Below are 11088 nucleotides of genomic sequence, written 5' to 3' on the forward strand. Positions count from 1 at the left end.
TAGCTAACAGACATGGCGCAAACTTCAAATATTTGTAAAATATTGCGATGATTGGAGGCTGGGAACAAAAAAACTCTAAAATTTCATCCCCCCTGCCCCAAACGTAAATGCAACAAGTTAGTAAACTAACTTTTTCCAAGCTTTATATAAGGTTACTTTCTATATATATATGTTTGTGTGCCACAAAATTTGAAATCAATTTTTGAAAGCTTTTTTCTCAACCAATTTTGCTCAAATTTTGCACACTTAATCATTTTCGATGACAATACAAGGAAATGGAAAAATTTGACCAAAAAAAGTTAATTAAGTTAACAAAAATTTAATTTGTATTTCCCCATACATTTTATTTATTTGATATAAATTGCGTATTACGTCACAAAAATCATTGATTTGCAAATTATTTGCAGTTTCGAAGACATTAAAGCGCAGCGATTCAAACCCATTGTTTTTTCCATGCTTTATATAAGGTTACTTTCTATATACATATATGTTTTTTACTTTCTATATATATATTTTACTTTCTATATATATATTTATATAATTTATATTATATATTTATATAAATATATATATATATATATATATTTATATAAATATATATATATATATATTTATATAAATATATATATATATATATATATATATATATATATATATTTATATATATATATATATATATATATATATATATATATATATATATATATATATATATATATATATATATATACTACTCTGATCAAAAAGTAAGGTGAATTTTTTTATAAAATGAAAAATCTTTATATATTCTTCCAAATCTGTATCGTCCCCCGCTCAATAATACCACCGGCCCCAATGCACATTAGACAACGTGTTTTCCGTATTAGAAGCATGCCGAAAAGTCCTCGGTAGGGATAGCCTTCAATGCGCGTGCCGATTCACGTTGGATCTCTTCAATGGACTCAAAACGATTTCCCCGGAGTGGTCTCTTGAGCTTTGGGAACAGCCAGAAGTCACACGGTGCTAAGTCGGGCGAATACGGTGGTTGTGGAGCAACATGAGTAGAGTCTTTGGTGAAAAACTCACGAAAAACCAGTGCTGTGTGCGAAGGCGCATTATCGTGGTGCAAAATCCAAGAGTTATTTGCCCATAATTCCGGTCTCTTTTTGCGAATAGCTTCACGCAAACGTCGCATAACGCTTGAATAACATTCCTTGTTGACAGTTTGGCCAGTTGGAAGGAATTCGTAGTGGACGACACCACAATAATCAAAGAAAACAGTCAACATGACCTTGATTTTTGAGCGACTTTGACGTGGTTGCTTCGGTCTCGGCTCGCCTTTTTCACGGTATTCACTCGATTGGTCGGTTGTTTCAGGGACGTATGCGTAGACCCAAGTCTCATCGCCAGTAATAATTCGTTTGTAGACGTCTTGATAGTCAGAAAGCATTGCTTCACACGTTTTAACGCGACGCTCTTTTTCAAAGAAATTGAGAAATTTCGGCACCAAACGTGATTTGAGTCTTCTGAGGCCCAAATGATCCTTCAAAATCGCTTGCACTGACCCAAATGATATTCCAACCATGTCAACAAGGTCTCGAATGGTTAACCGACGATTTGCAAGCACCAATTCTTTGATTTTGTTGATGTGGCAATCATCAATCGAAGTCGATGGTCGTCCGGAGCGTTCCAAGTCATCAACACGTTCTCGGCCTTCTTTGAAGTCTTTGTACTACTTGTAAACATTTTTTTGAGACATCGTCTCTTCATCGAAGGCCTTTTGCAACATTCGATACGTTTCAGCAGCAGAAATATCATTCCGCAAACAAAATTTAATAGCACTTCTTTGCTCAACAAAATTAGACATCGTGAAAATCGCCGAATGCACTTTTGGTACTTCAGAAACAAGCGTAAACAAAAAAAAATAATTATGAGTTTGACATGTAATTTGGCGCAAATGTTAATGACATTCCTACCAACTTAAAAATAAAATAAATTGGACGATTCGAATAAGGCCGGAAGTTTAAATTAAAAATTCATATTACTTTTTGATAACAGTAGTATATATATATGTTTTTTACTTTATATTTATATTTTTACTTTATATATATATTTACTTATATATTATATACTTATATTTTATATATATATTTACTTTATATATATATTTTACTTTATATATATATTTATTTATGTATATACCTTCTGTTATATAAGATTTTAGGTAAGAAATAGCCTCAGTGGTTTAGTTAGGAAGAGACTCGAAATTTGTAGGAAAATTTCAAAATTCTTCTGGAAGTTCCGAGTTCGAATCTCGGTTAAAGTATTAAGAACTATTTCTTACTCGCACCCAAGGTCAAGGTGAGATGCGTGCCGAGGACTGAATGGCATTAGGGTGGATAAATATGATATGTCGCTAACGTACGACCTCAGGGCACCTGGCACACCCTGTTGTATTAAGAGCCTTGTCCTTCTAAGGGGTCACTGGGAGGATGGACCGTCATTTACCGCCATACTCGTGGGAACACATATGAAAAACAAAACAAACAACCGGCCTGCTAAACCTATGATGACTGAAACCGCTACACAACGGAAAAGACGATTGGAAAAGGAAAAACAAAAACGCCTGGAAAAACTAATGAGGGAAAGTGGAGAATCGAAACGTGCTAGACTGGAGAAAGACAAATCTCGTCGTGAAAGAGAAACGTGTGAGCAACATTAAGCACGTTTAGATCAGAAGAGAGAGTATAAGTCGACTAGTAAATTAAAAAAAAATCAAAAAGAGAGAGTATAAGTCGAGTGAGATCTCTGGATGGCCTACAGATACAGGAATTGGACTGTGCCAAGCTAACTGGAAAGAAACCTTGCAACAACGACGCTTTGGCTGAGATGGAAAGACTGAGATCGATTCCATGAATGAGTACATGAAGAAGTGCAACCGAATAAGACATATGCCAACAACAATATCAACATTCACCGACTTGACAAACTGACAAAGTGCTCTCGGATCGCACTATAAAATGTAAGGTCCAAAAGATAGATCGTTAGATAGATCTATCTTTTGCAAAAATTAATTGTAAAAATTTTTTGTATAAAATTTTCCCTTCTACAAAAGATTTAAATTATTACTGTTAATTTAATAAATTTTATAAAAATGTAATAGTAATTTTTCCTTCTACAAAAATTTTAAAATTTTAAAAGAACACTGAATTAATAAAAAAAAAATTTAAAAACGTAATAGTAATTTTTCCTTCTACAAAAGATAACAAAAAAAGAATTTCTAGGCCCAATAGAATTCTGCTTGCATAAAGCATGGATTTGAAAAAATAATTTTTTTTTGATTTACTAGTTTTAGAGTAATGCAACTTGAATTTCATGATTTTCAAGGCGTGTGAAACAGCTCCATATTTGTTAATTTTCACCTAATGGCCTGATTTTTTCTCGCATTTGTATATAAATATATACTAATGTAAATAATTTTAAAATTAGAAATTTATACATTTTGTTTTTGTAAAAAGGTATTTGAAAGTGAAATAGTTTTATCTTTACCTTACTATTTTTTAACCTTTTATGGTTTTATGATATAAATAGTTGATTCGCCGACTTAACAGTTTTATTTGCGGCTACGGCTATATGAAGCCCTCCGACATGGTGACAGGAGGTTATCAAGAATAATGGTCGGCCAGGAAACATAGCGAATCTTGTACAAACTCCTTTTAAATAAGTGAGTGAACTGTATGAGATCAAAAGCATCTAACAAATTTCAAATTGCTATGTATTGGGCTTCAACGCTATGTGTTTAAAAACCATGTTTTTTAATTACACAACGAATTTGTGCGTTTTAAAAATGCGCACAATCGGTAAAGAAAAAAAACCTTCCATTTTTTGTAATGTCGTTATTATATAGTTGATGATTTGTAAATTTCTACTCGCGCCGATTCACAGTGATCAGGAATAACTTAAAATTAGGCCAAAATTAATTTTGTCAAAAATATTTATTCAAAATTGCTGAAAATTTACTCTAAGGTGTAAAAAAAGTAGAAAAGGAAAGAAGACTCAAAATATTTTTAAAAGGGTTAAGTATGGTCAGGGGGTAGCAACTTTTACTGGGCCCCCCTCCCCACCACCTTGTTTCGGAGTAATTTTAACTAATTAAGTTTTAAACTAATTATTATTTTGAAAAACAAATGAAAAATTATGAAAATAATTAGTTAACATGATTTATACGTTTTATATTTCACCTAAATTGAAAAACAAGCTTAAAAATAAATCATCATCATCTTATTCATTATGTTCATATACATCTTCATAATCTATTTCCTCAGTAACTAATTCATAATTTTCTTCATCTTCGTCTTCATTGTCATACTCATTGTACTCATTATCAGTTTCATTATCACTTTGGATTTCATCAATAGTATTTTTGTTTGATTTTTTAACAAGTTCTAGAGCGCTCTTTGATAATTGAATTGTTTTAACTTTACTTCTATCTTGAGAAACTATTATAGTTGATATTATTGGATCACTTGTAATAAGAAGATAGTGAAGTTGGTCCTCAATTGTATGGAGTCTTGTATCTTTTCTTGAATGGTGAAGTCTGAATTTTTTATTATCTTTATTTCTAGATTCTTGAGCTTCTTCTGAATATAATCCAATTGGCAACAAGAACTTTGAAATGATTTCAGAACAGTGAAGCAATAACTTATGCATAGATACAGGCATCTAAAACCAATTATACTTTTCAAAATAAAACTTTGCTGTTTTAGTGCAATATTCACTGAACTTTATTGTATCTATCTCATAGCTTGAATTTATTATGTTCAAAATGTTTGCTAAACGTTCTATTAATTCTTTATCTATGCCTGTAATTGAAGAAAATAAATCAAAATGTTTAAATGCTCGTCTAGCAGTACTATTATCATTTGAAGTTCCAGAACCACCTTGCCTAGGAAAATCTACTCTTAACCTTAATTCTTCAATGAATTTATTTTGTATGATTCGTTTTTTTTTCCACAAACTTCTTTGTTGTCATTACCACGAATTTGCCATTTTTTTATTTCAAGTATGTAAGAAATGTGTAACAAACATTCAAAACACCTTATCCGAGCATGCAATGGAGAAAGACATAATTCAATGTTATCTATATTAGAAGTTGGAGTTGGTATTGAGCCACATGCAATAGAATTCATTTGTTTAGGAGAAGCTGAACATATATTACAAACTTGTTGTGAAGAAAAAGTAAATTCTGAATATATTCTTTTTCAAATTTCAAAATAGCTTCTGGTTCTTTTAGATATTGAACTCGTATTGGTCGACAAAATCTAACTGACGTTGGTTTAGGGTTTGTCCAAACAGAAATATTTCCAAATGAAAGATCCAAAGGAACAAAAGTGGTACTAAATAAATCAGAGTCTTTCGAACTATCATTGTCAAATTTTTGCTTATATTCACTTTGACCAGATGCACCATCAAACCCCCATTTACAACTTAATATTCCTTTTGTAATATCGTTATTCTCTAGTTGCATAATTTGAGTTATAATTGAATCAATTTGAAAAAAACGAATTATTGTGTGATCAAGAAGACTTTGAAGTTTAATTTCAGCACTTTGCTCACTAAATTTTAAAAATGTTATTCATTTGTAATAAAAATAAGTTTTTTGTGTATTTTTGGTGAATAACATTCTGTTGACTTTTTTTTAAGAGTCTTTAGCATTTTTTCACATAATTTTTTTGTCAATAAATTTTAAGAAAAAATATTTATGTTTTCTAAAATCTCTATGAAAATACGCTTCTTTTGAGACCCAGGTTGACATACTTTTGAATAACTTTTTTTTCGACAATATTAGGGACTTTACCCTAAATACTTAAGATTTGAACCTAAATATCTTTACAACTTGACCTGATGGTAAAAAAAGAGTTATATATTTGAAATCAAAATGAGAAATGCTATACAAAAAACAAATTGTTTGCTCGGCACCAGAAAAATTTTTTTTTTTTGTTGACCTGTGTATTTGTTAATGAGGGTCAAAATGGAATGGCCTAATGTACTCGGCCATATAAAGTATTCGTTTTAACACGGGTTAAGGTTAAAATAGAAATAAAAAGTGAATAACTTGGCCAGAAACAACAACATACGCTAGAAAAAACTTCACGAAAAAGAAAAATTAAAAACTTTTTCTACAATTTACACTGTAAGACCTTAAAACAAAACTGCAAGTTACAGTTATGTTTTAAGATCTTAATTTTGAAAGGAAAGTTTAACTCTCCTAAGATTTTTTATATTTTGTTCATGCGTTAAAATAGCTTGTGCTGCGCTTGCCATTTAACAAATTTATGATAAAAAAAAAAAGAAATGGGTAATTTATTTTAAAAATAAAAAGAATCTTTCCATCTGGTAGCTTTCTAATTCATTCAGTGTTTTTCACCTTCAATCGTTTCCAATCCAAGTTCCTCAAGAAAGAAAAGTTTTCAAGTTTTAAAGCTTATGAAGCTTTACCTCTCATCTTCACAATACTCAAGCTAAAGATGCTCTCGGCTCTACTAGAGCCTCTAGTACTGAACTTTATTAAACTTTTTGTACAAAGACCGTGATAATGAAGGTATAGTTACATTATTTCCTGAAGTCGAAGCAAAATACTTTTAAGGTAATATTTGTAGAAATAATTTATTTTATATTTGCTTGCCTAAATAAAATATGTAGACTACCCTAACTATGATCGTTTCAAACTTTAATATGCATGGGTTAAACCAACTTTGCAATGCAGTTTCAAAATAGCATTTTCCTTTAAAATACTTTGAAAAAAGTTATAAAAAATACAAATAAACTTCTTAATAAATGCAATTTTTAAACAAGAAAAGCAAAATTTTAACTAAAAAAAGAAGAAATCTTAAATATAAATCTTAAATAAAGAACAATCTTATTTTCTAAATAGAATTTTTGTCTTATTTTTAATACGATATAAATAAAACATCTAAAAAGATAAAAGATACAAAAACCAACCCCAACACAAAAATATTTTTATTTATTCAATCATGGTTTACATTTTGTTTACACGGCATAAAAAATAAAACATGGTCAATCTTAATGAAATAATTCAAAAAGATTTTTAAATAACAATGTTTTTGAATCATTTTTTTTATGTAGGACTGCAGTTCTCTCATAATTTTGACATTGTTATATAACATTGTTTTGATTCATTTTATTTAGATTGACAGTACTTAATTATATTATTATTTTTTATTTTTTGTTGTATATTTGGGTGCATCAGTATTCTCAAAATCGTAGCCTATCAAACCATTTTATATGGATTTTTCTATCTTTGAATTTTCTGATAGTTGAACAAGAGGCGAGGCTTTTGTTACCTTTCTTTTAGCAAATTCCAAAAAATAAATTGATTTAAAATGAACTTTGATACCATAGCAAAAGAAGAAGGTAAATCAAAAGGTAAATGAAGAAAGAATATATTGTTGGTTATGATACATCTATACTAGATGGATTCACCATTTTAATGAGTGAATTGAGCCAGTATAACAATTTATATTTTTGTAGTTTTCATCATTATTCCATCAACATAACAAAATGAGAAAGGAGCTTTTGTTAGAGAATATTTAAACACTTTTTCATTAAAAACCTTTCTTTTATGTGTGAGAAATAAGATACTGCCAAATAGGTGCCACATTATTCTTACCTCAGCTAGCTTGCTGTCCTCATCTAATTTGCTGTCATTTTCATGAATCCTAAAAATTTTTATTCTACTTTACGTTGCAAATGTTTAATCTTTTATTCTATGTATGGGCTTTTCAAATCTTTTATGATCTTTTATGCTTTTTTATGTTGTTTTTTTTTAAATTTATTTCTCTGCAATAAATTTTTATTCAATATAATTTTATGCTTACAATATTTAACAGGAAATGACTAGTGTCTTTATATACAGCTATTCCAGATGTTAAACTGACAATCTTTGGTTATTTAGATTTATTGTCACTTGGATCATAATCCAATATACTTTCCAAATGCAGAAAATGTTTTGATTTCAATAAGAAATAAAAATTACCTTTTTAATTTAACTTAATTTTAAATCTTGCAACTCAGCTTCCTTTTTTGACATCCCCAAGTAATCAAATATGTGTGAAAAGATACTTGTGCAAATAAAATGACTCTTTGCCCATCTTTTCCTATGGAATTTTTAACTTGTTATTGCAAAATATTGAACACAGACATTGAACTTGTTAGTGCATAATATGGAATATAGGTATTAAATTTTTTAGTTTAAAAATGTTTTTTGTTTGGCAAGCTGCATTTGTATTAACCAATGAGCATAGTTAGGGTGATTAAATGAAAAAAAAAGTTTGCTATCAATGAAAAAATTTAAATATACATTCAAAGCTCCCATTGTGAGTACTTCTAATGAAGTAATAGTAACGATTAATCATCTTTATATAGCCTAACCAGTATTGTGCAGTTAACCCATATTTACCAGCTTCTGTATCACCCGCATTGTTTTGATCATTTAAAAAAAGTTATCTGTTTTATTTGATGTTTCATGGTTTTCTCTCTCATTTTGATGTAGTAAATTAAGCTCGAAAGTTTTCAATAGCACTTACTTTATTTAAGGTTTAAAGGTATGATTTAAAATGCTAGAATTTTTTTTGCCAATGCTCAAATTTTTTTCTCTTGTAACCTTTTTTCAAAAGAAATTACTTAAGTGGACCTTTTAAAACAACATCAAATTCATTTGAAATATGTGGAGCATAAGATTCAGCAATATACTTTCCAAATGCAGAAAATGTTTTGATTTCCATAAGAAATGCGCCTAGAGCAATAAAGATAATGTAAAACTCTGGAAAAGCTTTATTCTAAAACAATTGCAGTTTTGGCAATAGCCAATTCATAAGTAGCAGAAGTTGTTCTTTTCTTGCATTCCTTTGCAACCCACTGAACTCTGGTTAGAGTTTATGAAAAACTGTTACCAAAATTGAGTATATATTTAATTGAAGATACCAAACTTTTTGTATACCAACTTTTTTGAAAAACGTGTTTGGATTCTAACTTACCAAACATTAATTCTGGTGATAAATAACAATCTATCATCCATAAAATGTCTACTTTTTTTGCAAAAGTTAGCAATGTTGGGATTTCTAATCTTATTTTGACTGTTATTTCAATTATTTCTTAACATTTTTGGGTTTTTTCAGTATGATTTAATTTCTAACCCAGTTGCTTTAATGTTCTTTTTTTCTTTGTAGACTTGTTTTGCAGCATGGATTGTTTGGCAGCATGGGTTGTTAAAAACAACTTGTTTTTACTTTTATTACTTTCAATAAGCTAATACACAATACCTATTGTGTCATGGAGACTGTCTTCTCCACTATACAGTTCAAAATCCCCAAAACTTCAAAATAAAATTTCACCAAGTGTCAAAAAAGTCCAACCCATCATTCATACTAAGATTTTTTTCTAAGCTTTTTTTATGCCATTCAATGTAAATAAATCGTTTTTGGTGGCTTCAAATGTTAACTCAATTTCAAATTCTTCAACAATATGATAACTTACACTGTGCCCTAATATAGTAGTAGTAGTAGTAGTATATATTTGTCACAACAAAAGTAAAAATAATTGACAAAATAAAAATCATAGAATGTCAGATTATAGTTAGTTTTTGTGAAGCTCATATTGCAACTTTCACTAAGGATAGCTGCGAGCTGTAGTAACATTAGAGCTTATCGAGGCTCGCTTTAAAACTGTTGACAGTTGGAGAACCGATTACTCCATCCAGTAACATATTCCATGCATTGGCAATGCGATTGTTGAAAAAGTGGAAACGAGCTAAATTATTGCTGTACTTTTCACGGTGAATTCTTTCTCTGTGATTTGCTCTTGGTGGAATTGTGATGAGAGGAAAGTGCCAGTTGACTATGTCGATGTTATTAATAATTTTATATTTTTGGATGAGGTCACCACGTTTACGACGTTCAACAAGAGAAGATAAGCCAAGTTGTAAACATCTGGACTTGTAGTCTAACTTTTTTAGTTTGTCTGGTATTTTTGTGGCTCTGCGCTGTATTGATTCAATAGTTCGTTCATCCTTCGCCATATGAGGGTTCCAAGCTGGAATTGCAAACTCAAGTGAAGGACGGATGTAGGTGGAGTAGAGTTGTTTCCATAAAGAAGCATCACGAGATTGGAAAGTGTGTTTTAGGATGCCTAGCATTTGATTTGCTTTACATGAGGCAATGATGGATTGGGTTCCTGCTTTAAGATCATTGGTAATTTGAATTCCCAAGTCACGCTCAGAGGTAGTTGCTTCCAATGTAGTTCGAGTCGTTATTGAACAAGGGCCTAATTCCTCTATTGAGTACTTGAAAGGTGTTAATTTTTTTTGGCCAAAGTGCATGACCTTACATTTCTTTGCATTTAGCTCCATGAGCCAAGATTTAGACTAATTTAGATTTAGACTTTAGATTTAGACTAACCAATTTGACAAGACAAGACAAAGTTAGACAAGAGTTAGACAAAGTTAGACAAGACAAAGTTAGACAAGACAAAATTAGACTAACCAATTTGACAAGACAAGACAAGACAAAGATTTAGACTAACCAAGATTAAGACTAATCATATGATAGTTAAAGAGGTCAGAGTGTTTACTAAAGTTTTTAAAAATTGAAACACTTATTTAGTACTTAATAATAGGTTAGTGAGAATTGTCTATGAATGAACCTCAAGTCATTAAAAAGGTCAATTAAGAATTAGCTTTAATATCCTAAGAGGAAGTGATTTGGATATCTAGCAATGGGTTAACCTGCTTGACTGGAATGGTAGGAAGACTATGGTCATTAGATTCAAAAGTTGTTCTTTGCAAAATAGTTCTGCAATACTCTGGGGAGAAACAATAACAGGGTTGTCACCAAATCAGGGAAAAATCGGGGAAACTTAGATATGATCAGGGAAAATCTGTTAAACTGATTTCAGAATTCACCACCATCATAACCAGTGATCCAGAACAAAGAGAATGATTGAAAATCACAGGCAGCAATATCCTGATTTTGGCAAAAAAACTCTTGGACAATGAAACAATATTAATAACATTCAGAAAGACAGTCTTAATTT

General features: G+C 30.4%; 1 protein-coding gene across 3 annotated transcripts in view; it reads left to right on the forward strand.

The window, feature by feature from the left end:
• LOC100203803 (voltage-dependent calcium channel subunit alpha-2/delta-4) overlaps positions 1 to 11088 on the forward strand; it is a 38275-nt gene that overhangs the window by 4082 nt on the left and 23105 nt on the right. The window contains exon 1 of one of the 3 annotated variants that reach the window (XM_065795481.1): positions 6077 to 6625. The exons of 1 other annotated variant lie outside the window; for it this stretch is intronic. The gene's annotated coding sequence lies outside the window, so the exon portion shown is untranslated. Of the gene's footprint in view, positions 1 to 6076; positions 6626 to 11088 lie in introns of those variants that run through there. One more of the 3 variants, XM_065795482.1, reaches the window with a different exon arrangement.

This window comes from Hydra vulgaris, chromosome 04, assembly GCF_038396675.1.
Source record: "Hydra vulgaris chromosome 04, alternate assembly HydraT2T_AEP".
Classification (NCBI taxonomy): Eukaryota; Metazoa; Cnidaria; class Hydrozoa; order Anthoathecata; family Hydridae; genus Hydra; species Hydra vulgaris.